We start from the raw sequence: 23224 nt of genomic DNA on the forward strand, positions 1-23224 counted from the left end.
GGAGAAACCCCATATAGACACAAAGGGGGAGATTCATCAAAACCAGTGTAGAGGAAGAGTGGTGCAGTTGCCCATAGCAACCAATCAGATCGCTTCTTTCATTTTTAACAAGGCCTTTGAAAAATGAAAGAAGCGATCTGATTGGTTGCTATGGGCAACTGGGCGACCTTTACTCTGCACAGGTATTGATAAATATCCCATGCAATAGTAATGTTTAATCTAGACAATTTATTGTATTCCCTATCCTAACCCTGCCCTTATACCATTCATACTGTTTACATTTTAGTATCATTTTATGTGATACAGACATTCATTTTTAATCTCTACTTTTTTATATGCATGTATTGTTACACTGAAAACATGTAGGCCAGTGGTCTCCAACCTGCAGACCTCCAGATGTTGCAAAACTACAACTCCCAGCATGCCCGGACAGTCGTTGGCTGTCCGGGCATGCTGGGATTTGTAGTTCAGCAACATCTGGAGGTCCGCAGGTTGGAGACCACTGATGTATGCTATGTATTTTGCTTAATAATACTGCATAGCCCTGTGATGCTTCTCATGTATGTATTCTTTTTTGTTTTTTTTATTTCAATAAAAATGTATTAAGAAAAAAAGAAATATTGTGAAGGATGTACAGGGCTGTCATTCCCTCTTGTCACCTGCAGAGGGCGCAGATCCCTTAGTAAGAGGCAGCTTAACTCCTTCAGCACTAGTCAGAGCAGCGGAGTTCTGTACTGGTCTCATTAACAGAGGAGGGGTTTTCAACATAGTGTCCTTCCATTGAACCTAGGAGGAGCAGGATGGGAGGGGCGGTGTGGATGGAGTTTGCCAGGGAGGTGGGGGTAAAATCTGAGTTAGAATAAGCTGTAATACCAGCTTCCCCCCTCGCAACATACATAGCAGCTGTTCCAAAACACACTGTTTTCTTTAGGCAAGGCTTCAAATGAAGACACTCCGCAGGCTACATATAGACTATAATGTGCCGCAGTCTAGTGTTAATTTACTAACTCCACCAGACACGACTCTGTCTCTGAACCCGAGGGCTCTGTGTGGACTTCACATGAAGTTGTCTTTTCCTATCAGGAATATAGTGATATGGGCTGTACCGTCTAATAGACTATGGCATCACTCAGACCGTACAACAGGCAGGCTTTGGGATCTATTAAAGTATAGGATGAAAAATAACCAGAAAATGGTAATAAGTAGTGGAGTCGTCATCTTGTCAAGAAGTTTTTACTCAGGGCTGCTTTTGGGAATGCTGTGTAACAACTGATATGGCTTGTGTTACAGACTCCACAGGGGTGTTACCCCAGCTTTCCAGACTCCTGAATGGCAAAAAGGAGACATCCCCTGTTCTGTATTGCTTCAGAATTAGGCAGACTTGATGTTCAGGAATCCAGCAAAGCTGAGTGATCACCTCAGTTTCACAACCAGAATGGAGCTTCCACCCCTTTGTGGGCATGTTGTACCACATTTAAAGCAGTAGGCTTTATTGGATAAAATTGGCCATCAATCAAACAATCAATCAATCAATTAATCAATCAATGTATTGTCTACATAGAAGTCTGAACCTCAGCACCTTTTACATACCCCTCCGACCATTTTACTGTTCTCAGACTGACCCCACTACTGGCTGAGCTGCCAGCACCAGCCTTTCCAAAAAATACATTTTTGCAAAAACACAGGAAATTGAAGCAATCTTAAACATATTCAACAATCTATTTTGTCGTCCAAGTTCTCTTTAGAGACTATAATGAGCATTTCATCAGAACTGAGCAGCAAAGGCGGTGATGCTAAACCAATCCCATCAGCCATGTTTTTTCACACTGATGTATAGATGATGTATAGATGTTTTTCACACTGATGTATAGATGATGTATAGATGATGTATAGATGTTTTTCACACTGATGTATAGATGATGTATAGATGTTTTTTCACACTGATGTATAGATGATGTATAGATGTTTTTTCACACTGATGTATAGATGATGTATAGATGTTTTTTCACACTGATGTATAGATGATGTATAGATGTTTGTTTTTCTCACGTATGTACAGTGGGCATCAAAAGTTTGGGCACCCCAGGTAAAAAATGTTATTAATGTGCATAAAGAAGCCAAGGAAAGATGGAAAAATCTCCAAAAGGCATCAAATTACAGATTAGACATTCTTATAATATGTCAACAAAAGTTAGATTTTATTTCCATCATTTACACTTTCAAAATAACAGAAAACTAAAAAATGGCATCTGCAAAAGTTTGGGCACCCTGCAGAATTTATAGCATGCACTGCCCCCTTTGCAAAGCTGGGACCTGCCAGTGTCATGGATTGCTCTCAATCATCATCTGGGAAGACCAGGTGATGTCAATCTCAAAGGTTTTAAATGCCCAGACTCATCTGAGCTTTCCCCAACAATCAGCACCATGGGTTCTTCTAAAAAGTTGTCTAGAAATCTGAAACTGAAAATAGTTTACACTCACAAAGCTGGAGAAGGCTTTAAGAAGATAGCAAAATGTTTTCAGATGTCAATATCCCCTGTTTGGAATGTAATTAAGAAATGACAGTCATCAGGAACATAGTTACATAGTTACATAGTTACATAGTTAGTACGGTCGAAAAAAGACATATGTCCATCAAGTTCAACCAGGGAATTAAGGGGTAGGGGTGTGGCGCGATATTGGGGAAGGGATGAGATTTTATATTTCTTCATAAGCATTAATCTTATTTTGTTCCAGGAATGTATCTAATCCTGTTTTAAAGCTGTTAATTGTTCCTGCTGTGACCAGTTCCTGAGGTAGACCGTTCCATAAATTCACAGTCCTCACGGTAAAGAAGGCGTGTCGCCCCTTGAGACTAAACTTTTTTTCTCCAGACGGAGGGAGTGCCCCCTCGTCCTTTGGGGGGGTTTAACCTGGAACAGTTTTTCTCCATATTTTTTGTATGGGCCATTAATATACTTATATACGTTTATCATATCCCCCCTTAAACGTCTCTTCTCAAGACTAAACAATTGTAACTCCTTCAATCGCTCCTCATAGCTAAGATGTTCCATGCCCCATATTAGTTTAGTCGCGCGTCTCTGCACCCTTTCCAACTCCGCAGTGTCCCTTTTATGGACAGGTGACCAAAACTGAACAGCATATTCCAGGTGAGGCCGTACCAATGATTTATAAAGGGGGAGTATTATGTCCCTGTCCCTTGAGTCCATGCCTCTTTTGATACATGACAATATCCTGCCGGCTTTGGAAGCAGCAGCCTGACATTGCATGCTATTCTGTAGTCTGTGATCTACAAGTACACCCAGATCCTTCTCTACCAGTGACTCTGCCAGTTTAATCCCCCCTAAGACATACGACGCATGCAGGTTATTAGTACCCAGATGCATAACTTTACATTTATCCACATTGAACCTCATTTGCCAAGTGGATGCCCAGACACTTAGTCTATCCAAGTCATCTTGTAACTTATGCACATCCTCTATAGACTGTACTGTGCTACAAAGCTTGGTGTCATCTGCAAAGATAGAAACAGAGCTGTTAATACCATCCTCTATATCATTGATAAATAAATTAAACAGCAGCGGGCCCAGTACTGAACCTTGGGGTACACCACTAATAACCGGGGACCAATCAGAGTACGAATCATTGACCACCACTCTCTGGGTACGATCCATGAGCCAGTGTTCAATCCAGTTACAAACTAAAATTTCCAAACCCAAAGACCTTAACTTACCTGTCAGACGTCTATGAGGGACAGTATCAAACGCTTTAGCAAAATCCAGAAACACTATATCCACAGCCATTCCTCTGTCAAGGCTTCTACTCACCTCTTCATAAAAGCAAATTAGATTGGTTTGACAACTTCTATCCTTAGTAAACCCATGCTGGCTATCACTTATAATACAATTATCCCCTATGTATTCCTGTATGTAATCCCTTATAAGTCCTTCAAACAATTTACCCACAATGCACGTTAAACTTACCGGTCTATAGTTTCCTGGGGAAGACCTAGAGCCCTTTTTGAAGATTGGCACCACATTCGCCTTGCGCCAGTCCCTTGGCACAATACTAGACACCAGAGAATCTCTAAATATCATGAACAGGGGTACAGATATTACTGAACTTACCTCTCTAAGAACTCTTGGGTGTAGTCCATCCGGTCCTGGGGATTTGCTTACATTTATATCACTTAACTTACCTTGTACCATCTCTACATTAAGCCAGTTCAGTACATTATATGATGTGTTACCAGCACTGACCTGGCCAATGTCAGCTCCTTCTTCCATAGTGTATACAGAACTAAAGAACCCATTCAGTAGCTCCGCCTTCTCTTGATCGCCTGTGACAACCTCCCCATTATCATTATTAAGGGGTCCTACATGCTCTGTCCTTGGTTTTTTTGCATTTATATATCAGTGCAAGTTAAATCAAGATCTGGAAGACCAAGAAAGATATCAGACAGAACAGCTTGCAGGATTGTGAGTAAAACAATTCAAAACCCACGTTTGACTGCACAATCCCTCCAGAAAGATCTGGCAGACACTGGAGTTGTGGTACACTATTCCACTATAAAGAGATAGTTGTACAAATATGGGCTTCTTGGAAGAGTCATCAGAAGAAAACCTCTTCTATGTCCTCACCACAAAAATCAGCGTTTGAACTTTGCAAATGAACATATAGACAAGCCTGATGCATTTTGGAAACAAGTTCTGTGGACCGATAAGGTTAAAATTGAACTTTTTGGCCGGAATGGGCAAAGGTACGTTTGGAGAAGACGGGGAACAGAATTTAATGAAAAGAACCTCTGTCCAACTGTTAAGCATGGGGGTTAATCAATCATGCTTTGGGGTTGCATTGCAGCCAGTGGCACAGGGAACATCTCACGAGTAGAAGGAAAAATGGATTCAATAAAATTTCAGCAAATTTTGGATGCTAACTTGATGCCATCTGTGAAAAAGCTGAAGTTAAAGAAAGGATGGCTTCTACAAATGGATAATGATCCTAAACACACCTCGAAATCCATGGGGGATTACATCAAGAGGCGTAAACTGAAGGTTTTGCCATGGCCTTCACAATCTCCTGACCTCAACATAATTGAAAATCTATGGATAGACCTTAAAAGAGTAGTGCGTGACAGACAGCCCAGAAATCTCAAAGAACTGGAAGACTTTTGTAAGGAAGAATGGGCAAAGATACCTCAAACAAGAATTTAAAGACTCTTGGCTGGCTACTAAAAGCGTTTACAAGATGTGATGCTTGCCAAAGGGGGCAGTACAAGATTTTAACTCTGTAGGGTGCCCAAACTTTTGCAGACACCATTTTTTTGTTTTCTGCTATTTTGAAAGTGTAAATGATGCAAATAAAATCTAACTTTTTTTTGACATATTATAAGAATGTCTAATATGTTATTTGATGCCTTTTGGAGATTTTTCCATCTTTCCTTGGCTTCTTTATGCACATTAATACAAATTTTTACCTGGGGTGCCCAAACTTTTGATCCCCACTGGATAGGTGTTTTTTTTGCACTGATGTAAAGACTGTAAATTTGTATATGGGCTGCTTATAGTTTTAAATGCTTATGTGAACTATAAAATGTATGGATTCCCATAATAGAATGCAGATAGAGGTAATCCGTTCTCTGTGACACGGATGATGGTGGGTAGCACCCAAAGTGCAAACTTAAAGAAATGGAGAATTCAAGCACAGGATGGATGCAGTCAACGGGTCCCTTTTGTTCCATAAATTTTTTTTTACTATACAAGTGGTGCATCATAGATTCACACATATCAGGCATCTATCACCCTAAGTCATTAAGGTGAAACAGCTCTAAGTGCTGTTAAAGGACTGTCAGCCTGTTCACCCACACTAAACCAATACACTGGGTTATAGTGTGGGTGAACAGGAGTTCAACGAGGGGTCACTTACTTAAATATGTCCAGTAGGTTTTGAGATGTCTCCCAGAAGATCCTCTGCTAAATTCAGTGAATATCGCGCAGGGGCTGGGGCTTCGCCAGCTTAATTTACATATTCATTGTCTGTGACTCCACATCTTAGTGAAATCCTTAGTGTGGGTGAACAGGGTGACAGTTTTCCTTTAAGGGTGCGCACATACAGGATCCTGCGCAGATTTGTTGCGCAGGATTTGTAACTACACATTAGAAGTGCTCAGTCATTTAGTTTACATTGAAATCTGCAGAAATCCTGCGCATCAAATATCTTATAAATAATAAATCTTATAAATTGATGGCATATACTGGGTGCAGTGCTGCTTCCCCTTTCTTTCTCCTGCACAGCTGGGTGGGCATAGACTACTGTGCAGGGGGAAACAGTGAAGGGGAAGCAAATAGGGCTAGCTGCAGTTCCTTATGAAGCTTAGTAAATGAAAGCACTGTTGTGCAGGTAAACACCCAAATACACCAGCTCTGCATCCCTTCATTCTCATAATGAAGTGGTCAGACCCACCGATCATAAAGGAGTGGCATCTGCTAGAAATATGAGATGGGAAACCCTTTTTTGGGGTTTATACACATACCTACAATATCCTATACATATTTGATTCACAGGATTTGAAGCAGCAGATTTGAAACTGTTCAATCGTTTAGTTTACATTAAACTCTGCAGCAAAAAAATCTGCTGCTGGAAATCTGTGCAGGATACTGTGTGTGTGAATTCACCCTTAAACAATATTCAATGGCACTGTAACCTATACTGCAAACGGTTAAAGGGGTAATTAACTGAAAAACATTTTTTTTTAAATATAAAGATAAAGCAATTCACAATTCAATACTGAAGATGTAGAAAAAACGAGACTATACCCCCGCGTCCTCCACCACAGCTCCCTGATCCGTGTACCCTCATGTTTGTAAGTTTGTAATAAACTACCACTGCAGTAGAAGCTTGGGTGAGTGCTCCGCTTTTTTTACATCTTCAGTATTGAATTGTAGATTTTTTAATTACTTCTATTTAAAAATCATAATCCTTCCAGTACTTATCAGCTGCTGTATACTACAGAGGAAGTTCTTTTCTTTTTAATTTCCTTTCTGCCTGACCTCAGTGTTCTCTGCTGACACCTCTGTCCATGTCAGGAACTGTCCAGAGTAGGAGAAAATCCCCAAATCAAATCTATCCTGCTCTGAACAGTTCCTAAAATGGACAGAGGTGTCAGCAGAGAGCACTGTGGTCAGACAGAAAAGAAATTAAAAAAGAAAAGAACTTCCTCTGTAGCATACAGCAGCTGATAAGTACTGGAAGGATTATGATTTTTAAATAGAAGTAATTTACAAATCTGTTTAACTTTCTGGCACCAGTTGATTTAAAAAAATATGTTTTCCAGTGGAATACCCCTTTAATGCTGAGCCAAGCTATTACTGACCCAGACTCCAACCTGCCACATTCAGATTTCACAGGTGGGGTTGAGCCATGCTCAACTTTCAAACAGGAAATTAGTGTAAAATACAGTAAATATAACCAAAATATAAAGCTTTTATTGAATAGTTTGCTGCCGGACTGGTCGGCTTGCTTGTGGACCGTTTCTGGTTTTTTTGCATGACTGAAAACCGTGGTCTGCCTCGGTTTTGGTCCAGCAACAAAACCGGATACATTCCAAAAATGACTGACTCCATCCAGCTCATTCAAATGAATAGGGGAGCGGCACGGTTTTGGTGGGCATACGACAGTGGCCAGTTTTCAATTTCACCCCCCAGATCCAGCTGCTGTATCACCACAACTTGATGTCAATGCACCCTAACACCGTTTTGACCCCACTACCTAGGTAGCATCCTGCAACTTATCCAAGAGCCACATGTGGCTACTGAGCCACTGGATGGAAAACACTATGCTAGAAGAATGATCAGTTTTCATGCAGAGTGGTCATGCAGAGTGGTCATGCAGAGTATGCATTTTGCTCATTGAGATAGCTTACCGTCCCTAAGGACCTGTCAATACGGCTGGTGATCCGGGATCTCATCCACTAGTGGTCCAATGATTTGGCATCTAGGTCAAAATCTACCTCTTATCTTTGTTTTTGTATTATATATGCACATAATATATTTTAGCTGAAAGTACAGATTCAGTTCTTGAATCCTGACAATAGGAAGGTCATGTGTTTACTATCTTTATTATTTTCCCTTAAACCATCAACTTGTGGACTGACTAATCCATCTTACTTTTTGACAGAGGTAAGAAAACAGCAAAGATAACATTCCAAGTATGCTATAGTATAAAAAAACAATGTAAGTTCAATGTGAAGGGTGGTTGCATGCAATCCTGTCCAGTGTACTGTATCAGTCACGCCAGGTTGTCAGTCATACTGGTATAGCTTCATTGAGTATGTCCTTCATCTAGCCTCCACCCTTCCTGATCCCACTTCTCCATAAATGGTAACAGGATGGTGGTGCAGTCTACTTTAGTACTCAAGATAAGGACGTAAGTATAATAAATGCAAATATACTGTAAATATGTATAGACAGAACATAAAACAATGACTAAAACATATAAACAGGAAAGCACTTGTGCCATTCTATATATATAAATGGCATAAGTCAGACACAAAGCAACACTAACCCAAGCATGAATGTATTTGGAGGAAGCGAGACATATTTTGTAAATGTAGGTGGTTGAGCCTGTTCTTCATATGCAGCAAATGAAATCAGATCAGGTGATCCTAATATAGAACATGGTTTCAAACTTACACATATGCCATATGCACCCAATTCTTTCGATTTTCACTTTCCTTTGTTATTTCTTCTAAAAAGGAACAAATAGGTTGACAACATGGTGCTACTTTACTCATTGTAAATATATGTCTCTACACAATCTGACACCGTCAGTGTATATAGGGAGACTATCCACTGGCAAGGGGAAAAGTAGCATTCATTACAGTATTATTATTTTTATTCATTTATATAGCACCCTTGGTTCCAGGGCACTTTACATATGATTAAGGTAGTAGTACATGACACTAACATGGGACCATTGAGCATCACACAGAGTAGAGTAGCAGAGAAAATTGAAGTATGGCACTCACCCAGGTATAATGCAAGTAAGAAAACGCTTTATTTCATAGTCCACAAGGGGTGCATAAAGCGGGGAGGCAAGGAAAAAGACAAGAGCTCCACAGAGCTTGTGGGTCCAGTGGTCCTGTTTTGTGGCTGATCAGGGAGGGAAGGAAAAGACAAGAGCTCACCCTTATGGGCCTGGTAGTCCCATTTCCCAGCTGATTGGTTAGGGAAGGAAAAATACAAGAGCACTGCAGAGATCGTGGGTCAAACAGTCCCATTTTGTGGTTGATTAGAAAGGAAAGGAAAAAGACAAGAGCTCCACATAGCTCGTGGGTCTAGCGGTTCCGTTTCGTGGCTCATCGGGGAGGGAAGGAAATTGACAAGAGCTCACCCTTGTGGGCCTGGTGGGCCCATTTCGTGGCTGATCGGGGAGGGGAGGAAAAAGTCAAGAGCTCCGCAGAGATCGTGGGTCCGGCGGTCCCATTTTGCGACTGATTGGAGAGAGAAGGAAAAAGACAAGAGCTCAGCAGAGCTTATGGGTCTGGCGGTCCCGTTATGTGGCTGATTGGGGGAGTGAATGAAAAAGACAAGAGCTTCACAAGCTCTGCTGAGTTCTTGTCTTTTTCCTCCCCGCTTTGTGCACCCCTTGTGGACCAGAAAATAAAGCATTTTTCTACTTGCATCATACCTAGGTGAGGGCCATATTTTAATTCTCTCTGCTACTGTAATAAACCTTAATCTACTGTCCAAGTAAGAGCACCCCCAGACATGCACATACACAACTCTCTCCAGCGCATCACCGTATAGGTTGCTGTGATTACTGTGCAGTGCCGAGGCTGCAATCCTCTATTCCCTTCCGAATAGCAGCATTCAGTTGTCAATTCATTTATACATTTCCAGTAGTAATAACAAAGGAAAGGCAGAAATGTTATTCTGCGTGTGTGCGTGTGCCATGAGAGCTGACAGGTCCCCTTTAAATCAATGATATTTCTTTCTTTCGATCGCAACAGGTCAAAACTTTGTTACCTTAGGAGTCATATTAATCGTATTAGCGATATCATTATTCCGAATGAAACTGCAAATCTGTTAGTAACTAGAAAACCTGGTGAGAAACCTTTATGGCCTAATTACTAATACGCAGTAGGGGAGAGGAATTATCCGGACAATTAATTCATGTTAGAAGCTGGAACAATTGGCCTTGTCTCAGCCCCAAGCCTAGTCATTTTAATTCATTTTAATCTCTTCTTGGGTTTGATAAAGTGCCAGCTTTATTGGGCAGGAAGTTGCCACATACGTGTCCATGTGAATACGTCTAGTAGATCATATAAAATCATTTTATGTTGTTAAACTAGTATAATCATCAGTTATGAGTTTATGCTTAGCAGATATGGTTTTTGGACACTGTATAAAGTTCCATGGACATGGTATGGCTGTTTGTGTTCTCCAGCTGATCTTTGTAGGAAACTTAAAAATATACTTCTACATATAACATTGATTTGTATATAAACCATAAGACAGCATAATTTGACCTATTTGTTTAGATTGAGGTCTTAAAACTCCATATAGAATTGTCTTTGGACATTTAGCCTACTTTGCCAGTAGGAGCCACATATCCCTCCATGATCAATGATTAACGGTCCTTCCCAGCCTTCTCCTTGTTTGTCACTATCTCGCCTTGAACCTCACATCTGACCTGGCACGTCTTTCTAGTGTTCCTTTTGGCCAGCCGGTAATTCACTCTGAACTTCTTTCCCCTATTCCTATTCCCACCACCATAAACATTCAGGAAGGACCCCCTCCCTCTTCAGACAACTTTACGACTCTAATTCAGGCTACTTTAGTGCATCTCCTTTAGAAAGCAGAACTTCCTGTATTTATTGCTGTCTAGGACATAAAGGTCTTATTCAACACAGGTGTCGTACACTGTAAAACGTTGCTTACTTATACCATATAGGCACAAAACTATGGCAGTAGTCATCCAAACTGTTTGGCCATTAAGTGCATAACCTCCAAAGTCACACTGGACATAACACATGTATTGGGCCTATTGTAAAATCACTGTGTGCACTTTTATGAGGTACAACCATATTCATTCTAAGAAATGATCACGTGGATGCTCTTAGCATTTGTGTTGTTATGGTGAATAGACAGCAATTTGCAATAAGGACCGAGTTCAACAGAATGTTCACAGTTTTACAAGAAGTAATAAAATCACTTGAAAAATGATAAGATGGTTTTTGCTTTTTCTCTGTAATTATCTAAAGATACTAATAACTAACCGGGTTATAGGAGGATATCATTTACAATAACAAATAGACTTTTGTAATATCTATTCACTATAAAGAGCAGTATTTAATCATAATAATATTACAATCTAGTGATTCCAATAAATATGTAACTGATGTACAATTGTATTATAGTTTCTACTAAAGAAATACAGCTTCATTATTGTTGCTCCAATTTGATCAATAATTTGTTGGAAAGTCCAATAATTAGTTGGAGCATGTCTTAACAAATAGTATGGGTTATGTATATTAAAAGTGTTGTGAGGGGATGACATTTTTCTTTTAGAAAGGGCCCCTGTGTGATTTAACAATAAAATAAAATAAAAACCATACTAATTTGCCCTATTCCCCCTCCATTGCTGTGTTGACAGCCATGTGCTCCCCTCTTCCTCCTGCTTTTGATGCCGGAACTGCTTGATCAGTCAATCAGTGGCCCAAGCAGTGACCTACCTCAGTCAGTGAATGGCTTAGCAGACATTTCCTGCAGCGTTGGAACTTTTTTTGCAGCGCCCATCAAAGGGTCTTTCTGCTATGAAAATAAGATACTCACAGGCTGTCCTGCTGCTAGGATGCCCAGTGATCAGCTGCAATTCACAGAGGAACAGGGCAATAAGTGTTAATTTTCTCTGCAGCACCACCACTGGAGAAAGTATGCATTACATGATGTCCATTTAAATCAACATGCTGCCCGTGTACTGCCTGGATGTGTCAGTCTTTATGCCAACTTGTATTGGTGCCCATGATCTGCAAGTTAGGCTATTACTACCGTAGAGTAGACTAATGTTGAATGAATAAGTCAACTGGAAGAAGCCACCTATGAATGGCTTAAGTAATGATAACTTTTTTTGTTAGAACATAATAAAGGCCCTAAACTTTCAAGGCCTGTATGATGACAGAGCCTCTTGAAGAATTTTATCAATAAGTGAACATACAGTGAAATATTTCCACCTGAAATGAGTTGACCAGATGTGTGCATGAAGCCTATAACAGACACAGCTTGCCACTGCTTGGTTAAGATGGCAGTCATTAAATATAGGCTTCTTAAAAGGAATGTGTTTTCTGTTTCACAATTTTATTTTTGAACACTAAAACACCAACTGTTCAGCCATTTGTTCCGATGTAGTGCCATATTTTGTGTTTTGCTGTGGAATGTGTTAAATGACTCACTCATGACTAAGACAGCTCCATTGGCTGACACTCGCACACCCGCCCACTACCATTGGTTCCTGGGGGGGCTGGGGGTGGGGTTCACGTGTCACGTGACCAGAAATATGCTGTCTCAAACACCGTTCCCTTCAGTGTGAGTTTGGCTACCACAGCAAGAGGATGTCAGCTGCTGTGATAGCCAAAGCACTGTGGCTGCAATGTAATTGATTCCCCACTATGGGGACCGCACACCCGCTGGGCGAACTCACACTGAAGGGAACGGTGTTTGAGACAGCATATTTGCGGTCATGCGAAACACGCTCACTCCTCCCCCCAGCCCCCCCAGGAACCAATGGTAGGGGGCGAGTGTGCTCGTGTCCGCCAATGGAGCTGTCTTAGTCCAGCACCCACAATATTTAGGAGATGTATAAGAGTACCATTTCTGTAAGGACTGAATAAAGTACAACTTCTCAACAAATATAAAGGGACAATCAATAAAACTGTAGTCTAACTTACTGTCTCCGGACAGGCTCTTGTAAAAACAAATTGTATGATAAAGATGACATATGTCTGTAGCTCAGAGTGCAGGTCTATAAAGTCTAAAATTATGATAATTCTAATCACAATAATGTGTACAAGCATCAGACACATCCATTTTTTTATGGACTTTGTGCTTTCCAGGACTCTGCCGATAGTTGGCAATTCTAGGCTTAACTAAGTCATGGAAGCAGGTGCTAGGTGAGTGAACTGTAATTCATCACTGCCTATGAAGTATACTTATTTATGACATTTCTTGGATTGATTTCTCTAGAATTCTATTCTATTAAATATTCAAAAATAGCAAAATGAAATAGAAAACAAAAGGAAATACAGTAGAAAACAAACACACAAATTAATGTGAGCCTCCTCCTGATCTCTTACCGGTCACAGGGCTGTGCATTTGCTAGGGGCTCTATCTGGTATTGGAGCTCATCTCATTAAAGTCAGTTCCGGGGCCCCATGATTCAGCTGATAGGCAGGGGCATTAGGTGTCAGACACCAACCAAACTAATATTGATGACGTATCCTAATATTTTAGTCTCAGATAAGCCTTTAAAGGGGTTTTCCAAGGAGTAACTTTTATGTATAATTGTGCTGAGAAGAAAACACCTATATTTACCATCCTTGTTCCTGCAGCAGTTCTCACAGAGCCCCACTTACTACCTGGAATACACCTTTAGTGCAATGCCAGATAACATCAGCTTCTTTCTTTAGCTGAACTACACTTTTAAATAACGTTGTGGTTTTGAGATATTTGTGTTCTAGTTGCTGTATTATTTTCCATAGACATAAAGAACAGGTCTTGCTAAAACTGTCAGGATCAGGCGATAATCATCTAATGTCTATGGGCATCTTAAAAGGGGTAGTTTGTTCTGCCGCCTTAGAAAAAATAAACCTTATCTCACCTCCTGCCGTTTCTCTCGTGCAGAAGAAATTGCTCTCATGTCCTCCGGTGCAGTTTTCGTCCTGCTTTTGGGGCCCCGAGTGGCAGTGTGATGTATTGGGCTTCTCTTACTTTTTAAATTGAGGTAGCCTGGGCATAATGGAAGAATTAATAATTCACCCATTTAAGGATCTAAAAGGGACTTCTTTAAAGTTACTGTTTGCTTAAACTAAGAATTCATTCAAATCACTATTTTTTTTTTAAACCACTGAGCTAAATGTAAACATCTTGTGATTTTCTATTTGCCTTTTATATTAATATAATATATGTCATAAATAGCCTTATGAAAATGGGCATGTATATCAAGCTTACAATCTTCTCTATGAATAGAACAAAGAATATGCTCACATCAGAAATCTTTCACATACTCCTCATTTATTTTGGTAAATGTGCCCATATAGTTTAATAGACCAAACATAGTCTGCTTACAAGTATCTATCTACACAAAGAAGATTTGCAGCACTCCAGTCCCTGAAAAAACAAGTGCAAGTGTGCTTATTCCATTATAAAGCAGCAAATAAATGCCATTTGCTTCAGTATGATGGAATAAATGTACTTTCACTTGTTTTACCAGGGACTGGAGTGCCGCAGGTCTTCTTTGTGTATATACATTGCTCATGATCAAGGACTTTCCTGCTTGAACCTAGATTTCAATTTCAAAATCTTAAATTTCTGTTTAAAAAATCTAAAATTTCAATGGTCTCCTCATGCTTCTGCCACCTCCAGGCTGTGCCATTCATCCAATATATGTTTTACTGATACTTCAGCCACCTCCAGACTGTGCCATTCATCCAACTTATGGTTTACTGATGCTTCAGCCACCTCCAGGCTGTGCCATTCATCCAATGTATGGTTTACTGATGCTTCAGCCAGCTCCAGTCTGTCTCATTCAGCAACTACATGGTTTAGTGATTCTGCTGGGCCTAGCACATTACCTATATGTTTATGGTAGCACTAGGTACTATACATCTTCAATGGGAATTTCAAAATTCATAATTTAATCTTAGGGGTTGTGAAGCCCTCTTGTGTACTCATGCTGCTGCCAGCTCTTGTCTGTGTCATTCAGCAACTACATGCTTTAGTGATGCTGCTTGGCCTAGGACATTACCTATATATAGGGCAAAATTTAAGGCAAAGCCAGCTCACCCCTGGTCCGGGTATCGAGCACGGAGAAAGTGCGGACTTACACTCAATCACAATAAGAAAATAGAAAAAACCCAGCTCCGATGCAGATCCGACAAGCGCAGCTTTATTTCACATCATGCCAGAAGCAACAGGTACAAGTCGGAAATGACGCTTTTCGGCCAGGTGCTGGCCTTAGTCATACCTGGCCGAAATGCATAATTTCCGACTTGTACCTGTTGCTTCTGGCGTGATGTGAAATAAAGCTGCGCTTGTCTGATCTGCATCGGAGCTGGATTTTTTTCTATTTTCCTATTACCTATATATATATTTATGGTAGCACTAGGTACCATACATCTTCAATATAAATTTCAAAATTCATTTTTTAATCTTAGGGATTGTGAAGCTCTAGTGTCTACTCATGCTGCTGCCAGCTCCAGGATGTATCATTCAGCAACTACATGATCTCCTCATACTGATGCCACCTCCAGGCTCTGTCATTGTGCTGCCATGTGACATGTGACTCCTTGTTAGATTTGATTATTTTGTACCCACATGCCGGGGCCCAGGACAGTAAAACTTGGGAGTTAAAATTTCAATTTCAAAATCCTCAATTTCAATTTCAAAATCTTAAATTTCTATTTCAAAATCTTAAATTTCAATGGTCTCCTCATGCTTCTGCCAACTCCAGGTTGTTCCATTCAGACACTATATGGTCTCCTCATGCTTCAGTCAACTCCAGGCTTTGTAATTCAGCCACTATATGGTCTCCTCATACTTCAGCCACCTCCAAGCTGTGTGATTCAGCCAATATATGGTTTACTGATGCTAATGGGCCGTGCCTGGGCCTAAAAAATCTTGCTACCATAAATCTTCAATTTAAATTTCAAAATTCATCTTTTAATCTTAGGGATTGTGAAGCCCTAGTGTTTACTCATACTGCTGCCAGCTCCAGGGTGTGTTATTCAGCAACTATATGGTCTCCTTGTGCTGACAACACCTCTACGCTGTGCCATTCAGCCACTATATGGTCTCCTCATGCTTCAGCCACATCCAAGCTGTGTCATTCAGCCACTATATGGTCTCCTCCTGCTGCCAACACCTCCAAGCTGTGTCATTCAGCCACTATATGGTCTCCTCATGCTGCCAACACCACCCCACAGTGTCATTCAGCCACTATATGGTCTCCTTATACTGATGCCACCTCCATGTTATGTCATTGTGCCGCTCTGCGGCAGTGATTCTAAAAGCAATACCGGTAATCTGCATGTCATTCTGAATAACAGTATTATTTCACTACCCGAGCACACTCCATAAGCAAAGTGTTCTACACCCCTATTGAGGCTCTCTGTAGTCCAGAAATAGCTGTTTTTAATAAAGATTCACCGTGAATAAATTCATATCAAAACAAGTTTTTAAAAAAATTTGGCGAATCGGCCGAATCGAATTTTTCAAAAGTTCGCTCATCTCTAACCATTTTCAAGCGGCTTTAAAATAGTTACAGTTGCGTAACCGGAACGTCGCCACGTTGTGATGGAATAAAGCTACTCCTTCACCTCATCTTGTGAGTGCTATGGTCATCTTTTGCTCTGTATCTATCTATCTATTTATCTATCTCAGATCTATCATCTATCTACCTATCTATCTAGAACACGGGTGTCAAACACAAGGCCCGCGGTCCGAATCCAGCCCGCCAGACCTCGTCATGTGGCCCGCGTAGAAAGAAAGCCGCCTCTTCAGCACATGCGCGGCAGCCTACAAGCCAGAGAACATCTGCCCTCTAGCGATCCTCCTTCGGTCCTCCTAGTCCTCCGCCTCTATGGTTGTACGCACAGGACGTCAGTGACGTCCCATGCGTACAACCATAGAGATGCGGGAGGAACAGGAGGACGGCAGGATCATCGCAGGACACGCGCCGGCCGGGGGCCTGGTAAGTGATCGGCGGCGTGTTATCTTCTTCAGTGTTCCGGTCACCGCTCGACCGGTCCTGGCACCTACTGCTATGGTCCATAGGCCATAGCAGTAGATTGTGACCCCGGGCCGGAGGAGCGGTGACCGGATCACAGTGGGGGCAGCACACAGACATACAGCCTCCAGCCATACACTGTATATGGCTGGAGGATGTATGTCTGTGGGGAGGGAGGGAGGGGGGGGGTTGCTGCCTACCTAATGTGGGGGGAACTATACTGCCAACTAATGTGGGGGAACATGCTGCCAATTAATGTGGGGGAACATGCGGCCTACCTAATGTGGGGGGAACTATACTGCCTACCTAATGTGGGGGGAACTATACTGCCAACCTAATGTGGGGGGAACTATACTGCCAACCTAATGTGGGGGGAGCTATACTGCCAACCTAATGTGGGGGGAACTATACTGCCAACCTAATGTGGGGGAACATGCTGCCAACTAATCTGGGGGAACATGCTGCCTACCTAATGTGGGGGGAACTATACTGCCTACCTAATGTATGGGGAACTATACTGCCAACCTAATGTCGGGGGAACTATACTGCCAACCTAATGTGGGGGGAACTATACTGCCAACCTAATGTGGGGGAACTATACTGCCAACCTAATGTGGGGGAACTATACTGCCATTAGGTTGGCAGTATAGTTCCCCCCACATTAGGTAGGCAGTATAGTTCCCCCCAACCTAATGTGGGGGGAACTATACTGCCAACCTAATGTGGGGGAACATGCTGCCAACTAATGTGGGGGAACATGCTGCCTACCTAATGTGGGGGGAACTATACTGCCTACCTAATGTGGGGGAAACTATACTGCCAATCTAATGTGGGGGGAACTATACTGCCAACCTAATGTGGGGGAACTATACTGCCAACCTAATGTGGGGGAACTATACTGCCAACCTAATGTGGGGGGAACTATACTGCCAACCTAATGTGGGGGGAACTATACTGCCATTAGGTTGGCAGTATAGTTCCCCCCACATTAGGTAGGCAGTATAGTTCCCCCCAACCTAATGTGGGGGGAACTATACTGCCAATCTAATGTGGGGGAACATGCTGCCTACTAATGTGGGGGAACATGCTGCCTACCTAATGTGGGGGGAACTATACTGCCAACCTAATGTGGGGGGAACTATACTGCCAACCTAATGTGGGGGGAACTATACTGCCAACCTAATGTGGGGGGAACTATACTGCCAACCTAATGTGGGGGGAACTATACTGACATTAGGTTGGCAGTATAGTTCCCCCCACATTAGGTAGGCAGTATAGTTCCCCCCAACCTAATGTGGGGGGAACTATACTGCCAACCTAATGTGGGGGAACAAGCTGCCTACTAATGTGGGGAAACATGCTGCCTACCTAATGTGGGGGGAACTACAAGGTACTGTACATTGCGGTAGGAGGGGTAGTCTTATATGGCGAGTATATCCCAAACTCTACATTTTAACTGTAAAAGTTGGGGGTCGTCTTATACAACCAGTCGTCTTATACGCCGGCATATATGGTATGTGGGAGGGGGGAGGGGTCCTACAGATACAACCGACCCTTTGAGGGTGACCAAACTGCTGATGCGGCCCCCGATGAATTTGAGTTTGACACCCCTGATCTAGAACAAAAGACGACCATAGCACTCAGAGATGAGGGGAGGCCAGCCATGTTGTGATGGAATAAAGCTACTCCTCACCTCATCTGTTTGTGCTATGGTCGTCTTTTGTTCTACACTTCGTTTGGCCCTCAAACTGGGACCGTGTACCTACAGCAACCGAATACCGTTTACACTACCCAGAGTGTTGCTGCTTCTCGTTCTTCAGTTTATCTATCTATCTCATATCATCTATCTATCTATCATCTAAGGAGGTATTAGAGCAGCACATCAAGATAAAGGAATGTCCAGGTGCCAGCGGTGTAATGCCCAGGTCATGGGCATCCACAAATGTACTTAGAGAAGAATCACTGCAGCACTCCAATTTGTGCTGAAAAAAATTATGTAGATTTCTTCCATAGTTTATTCAAAGAGTAATATTTTAGCTGCTCATGCAAGCATTTTAGCCTTCTAGCACTTGGTAAGCATTGTGCAGTGTTGCAGAAGGATGCAGAAATTTGTCACTTCCTGTCACTCTGCTCCAGGGACAAAGTTTGATAAATCTCCCCTTACATCTTTAGGGATCTATAGGGGATCTATGATGCTGTCAGTTTAGGCCATTATACCCACAGTCAGGCTGTGGTATGTGGCCATGATAAGGCCTGGCCATAGACTCTTATGTACCTCCTGGAGGTGACTGCAGGCAGATAGAGTTTATTAGCTGCTACTACTTTAAGAATATAACAAGGAAAAATTCTGTACAGAAGTTTACACCTAAAAGTAATTCAAATTAGATGAAGATCATACTTAATGCCCTTCCTTTCTGTGCTAGGCCCAACACAGAATTCTCTTGTAACTTCAGTAAAAGGTCAATGGTGTTTCAGTGTTTCATGACTGTAGCTTATACTTCACCAACTGCTACAAATTGAATTACTCCAGAAATAGAGCGCTCTGTCAGCTCAAACTGGAAGATCAGCAAAGTTCATACACAAGAGGGAGAATTACTGCAATTGTGCAGTGGTCCCAAACCAATATGGGTTTGTTTAGAACAGGAAACCTGTATTTTGTTCCCCCTCTGGGTAGGGTGTGTCGGAGGACTGCATGTTCACATTCTGTTCTAAAACACAGGGTTTATAGGACTTATACTCTGCTCAAAAAATAAAGGGAACACTAAGATAACACATCCTAGATCTGAATGAACTGATCGTATGAAATACTTTCGTCTTTACATAGTTGAATGTGCTGACAACAAAATCACACAAAAATTTTCAATGCGAATCAAATTTATCAACCCATGGAGGTCTGGATATGGAGTCACACTCAAAATCAAAGTGGAAAACCCCACTACAGGCTGATCCAACTTTGATGTAATGTCCTTAAAACAAGTCAAAATGAGGCTCAGTAGTGTGTGTGGCCTCCACCTGCCCGTATGACCTCCATCCAACACCTGGGCATGCTCCTGATGAGGTGGAGAGTCTCCTGGACAGTCTGTGGTACAATATGGCATTGGTGAATGGAGCGGGACATGATGTCCCACATGTGCTCAATAAGATTCAGGTCTGGGGAATGGGCGGCATCAATGCCTTCCTCTTGCAGGAACTGCTGACACACTCCAGCCACATGAGGTCTAGCATTGTCTTACATTAGGAGGAACCAACTGCACCAGCATATGGTCTCACAAGGGGTCTGAGGATCTTATCTCGGTACCTAATGGCAGTCAGGCTACCTCTAACCAGCACATGGAGGGCTGTGCGGCCCCCAAAGAAATGCCACCCCACACCATTACTGACCCACCGCTAAACCAATCATGCTGGAGGATGTTGCAGGCAGCAGAATGTTCTCCACGGCGTCTCCAAACTCTGTCACGTCAGTCACATGAGCTCAGTGTGAACCTGCTTTTATCTGTGGAGCACAGGGTGCCAGTGACGAATTTGCCAATCTTGGTGTTCTCCGTCAAATGCCAAACGCCCTGCACGGTGTTGGGCTGTAAGCACATCCCCCACCTGTGGATGTTGGGCCCTCATACCACCCTCATGAAGTTTGTTTCTGACCATTTAACACATGCACATTTGTGGCCTGCTGGAGGTCATTTTGCAGGGTTGCACTATCTCAGCCACGTATGTGGGTTGTAGACTCCGTCTCATGCTACCACTAGAGTGAAAGCACCGCCAGCATTGGGGGTGTGTTGCTAATTGCCTATAATTTCAACCTGTTGTCTGTTCCATTTGCAAAACAACATGTGAAATTAATTGTCAATCAGTGTTGCTTCCTGAGTGGACAGTGTGATTTCACAGAAGTGTCATTAACTTGGAGTTACATTGTGTTGTTTAAGTGTTCCCTTAATTTTTTTTGAGCATTGCATAATACTGTTAGCTCCACATGGAAAATATCCTTCACTTATAATCTGGTATTAGCGGGACATGTTGGCTCTGGAAGTACAGTGCCCTAGCAGAGCCCACTTTCCTTACAAAGAGATCTTAGTGAACCTTTATTAGAGGTAGGATGTCTATAATAGTTGGCTTAATAGTCCTGATTGTATTTCACTTTCAGTCTGGAAATTCTGGGCGGCAGAGCTGTGGGGCATTTCTGAGCTGCGTCTGAGTCTCGATTGACAGGATGTGACGTCTCTCCAGATGTTGGACACAGGAGTGAGGGAATGTCTAGATCTGTCCATAAAGGCACGAGTGTCAGAAAAGAGAGAGAACTCCAGATCTGGGCTGTTACCTTTACACACAGCCCTAACTTTTCTGCTTCCAATTATCGGGCCCAGCTGCTGCAGGGTACCCATGACCTTTGGGCATGTCAGGCAGCTCTTTAACCCCTTCAAGCCTGACATCGACTTTGTGTATAAACTAAAAACGACAAAGGGTGTCATTCACTACAATTGCAATTAGAAGCACATTTCACATCAGCTAAAGTACCCAAACATTTGCATTCTTCCTGCGATCGCATAAAATCTTTAGATTTACAGAAATCTTTGTGTGATTTCAATAAGAATTTTTAGAACAGATGGCCATTGCCATTACATAGCAAAAAATAAATAAATAGGAACGAGTAATGTGCCAAATCTGGCCTGGCCATAAACATTAAATCATTGTTGGCCGATGGATTTTCTAGTAATGTAACATTTGCTATGTCAATTCCTTCTAATAATATGCTTGTTCAGATTGATTCAATAAAGATCCCAATATGAAGCAGGGTGAGGTGAGTGGTGGATAGATTCCTCTGATGCTGCTTATCGGCATGAAAACAATAGAAGTGTAAATATTTGCCTGACATAAGACATTGAGGACAGTCTGCTCGTATTCATAGGTATTATAGGTATTAAAGGGTTACTCCGGTGCTTAGACATCTTTTGGATAGGGGATAAGATGCCTGATTACCGGCGACCACGGGGCCGGCGGCGTGTGACGTCACGCCTCTGCCCCCATGTGACGTCACACTCCACCCCTCAATGCAAGCCTATGGGAGGGGGCGTGACAGCTGTCACGCCCCCTCCCATAGGCTTGCATTGAGGGGCGGAGCGTGACGTCACACGGGGGCGGAGGCGTGACATCACACGCCGCCGGCCGTGTGGACGCCGGTAATCAGACCTGGAGCAAACACGCTCCGAGAACTGATTACAAACGGGGTGGCGCGTGCAAGATCACGGGGGTCCCCAGCGGCGGGACCCCCGCGATCAGGCATCTTATCCCCTATGCTTTGGATAGGGGATAAGATGTCTAAGCGCCAGAGTACCCCTTTAAGGCATGCTGAGTAGGCTTTACATTCAGAAGGATAATTTATTAGTGGTACTACCAAATATATGGCTGGACATATGCCACTACATGCATACAGTCTCCATACATCTGACATTGACTATTGACTATAAATAGAACATATTCCCTTTTTTGAATTGACTGTATCCTAATACAGCTGGGGTTATGGGATCTTGACATATCCAGGCCAAACTTATACCAACAGGATAACCTATGGCATATGTTTGGCCAAATAACTCTATGGACACATTGGAGTATGCATTGGGAGATGTTCTTGGCATATGTGGCCACAAATGTAATATAAATGTAGCTGGTTGTAGATATAACATTTTATCAGAGGAACTATTAATGCCAGGATTCGCCAAAATTGCATATTTTTGTGCAGTACTCTCAATTTGTTATGAAAAACACTGTAAAAAGTCGCAAATGTTCCTGCAGAAATAAGGATTGCACAAATTATTATTTCTTAATAATAATAATAATATTATTATTATTATTAGTGTCTGTGGAGCAGCTCAGTTGCATCCCTGCGTGTCTCTTTGGGAAACAGGTATCAGACATTAGGATTTTAGTATTTCTGATCTCATTGTTTTTCTAAGATAAGCGGCCTCAGAGGTATTTGGTAGATGCTCATCCTCTATCCTACAATGATTCATGACACATTTGCAAAACAACGCTTACTGATAGTCTCATTACCTTTACATAACATCTATATTTACTGTAAATTGTCCACAACCCAGTACTGTATAAAAGCATAGTTTTTCCTCTGAAATCTGTCATGACACATCTAATCCAAACCCCTTCCAGATGCTAATGATTTTTGCTTCTAGAGATTCCACCCAAAGGTGCCAAAAAGTCCTCTCTAGACTATAAC

General features: G+C 42.1%; 1 protein-coding gene across 1 annotated transcript in view; it reads left to right on the plus strand.

Moving 5' to 3' along the window:
- Positions 1-23224, plus strand: part of RARG (retinoic acid receptor gamma) — a 214429-nt gene that overhangs the window by 112505 nt on the left and 78700 nt on the right. The gene's annotated exons all lie outside the window — the stretch shown is intronic.

This window comes from Hyla sarda, chromosome 2, assembly GCF_029499605.1.
Source record: "Hyla sarda isolate aHylSar1 chromosome 2, aHylSar1.hap1, whole genome shotgun sequence".
Lineage (NCBI taxonomy): Eukaryota > Metazoa > Chordata > Amphibia > Anura > Hylidae > Hyla > Hyla sarda.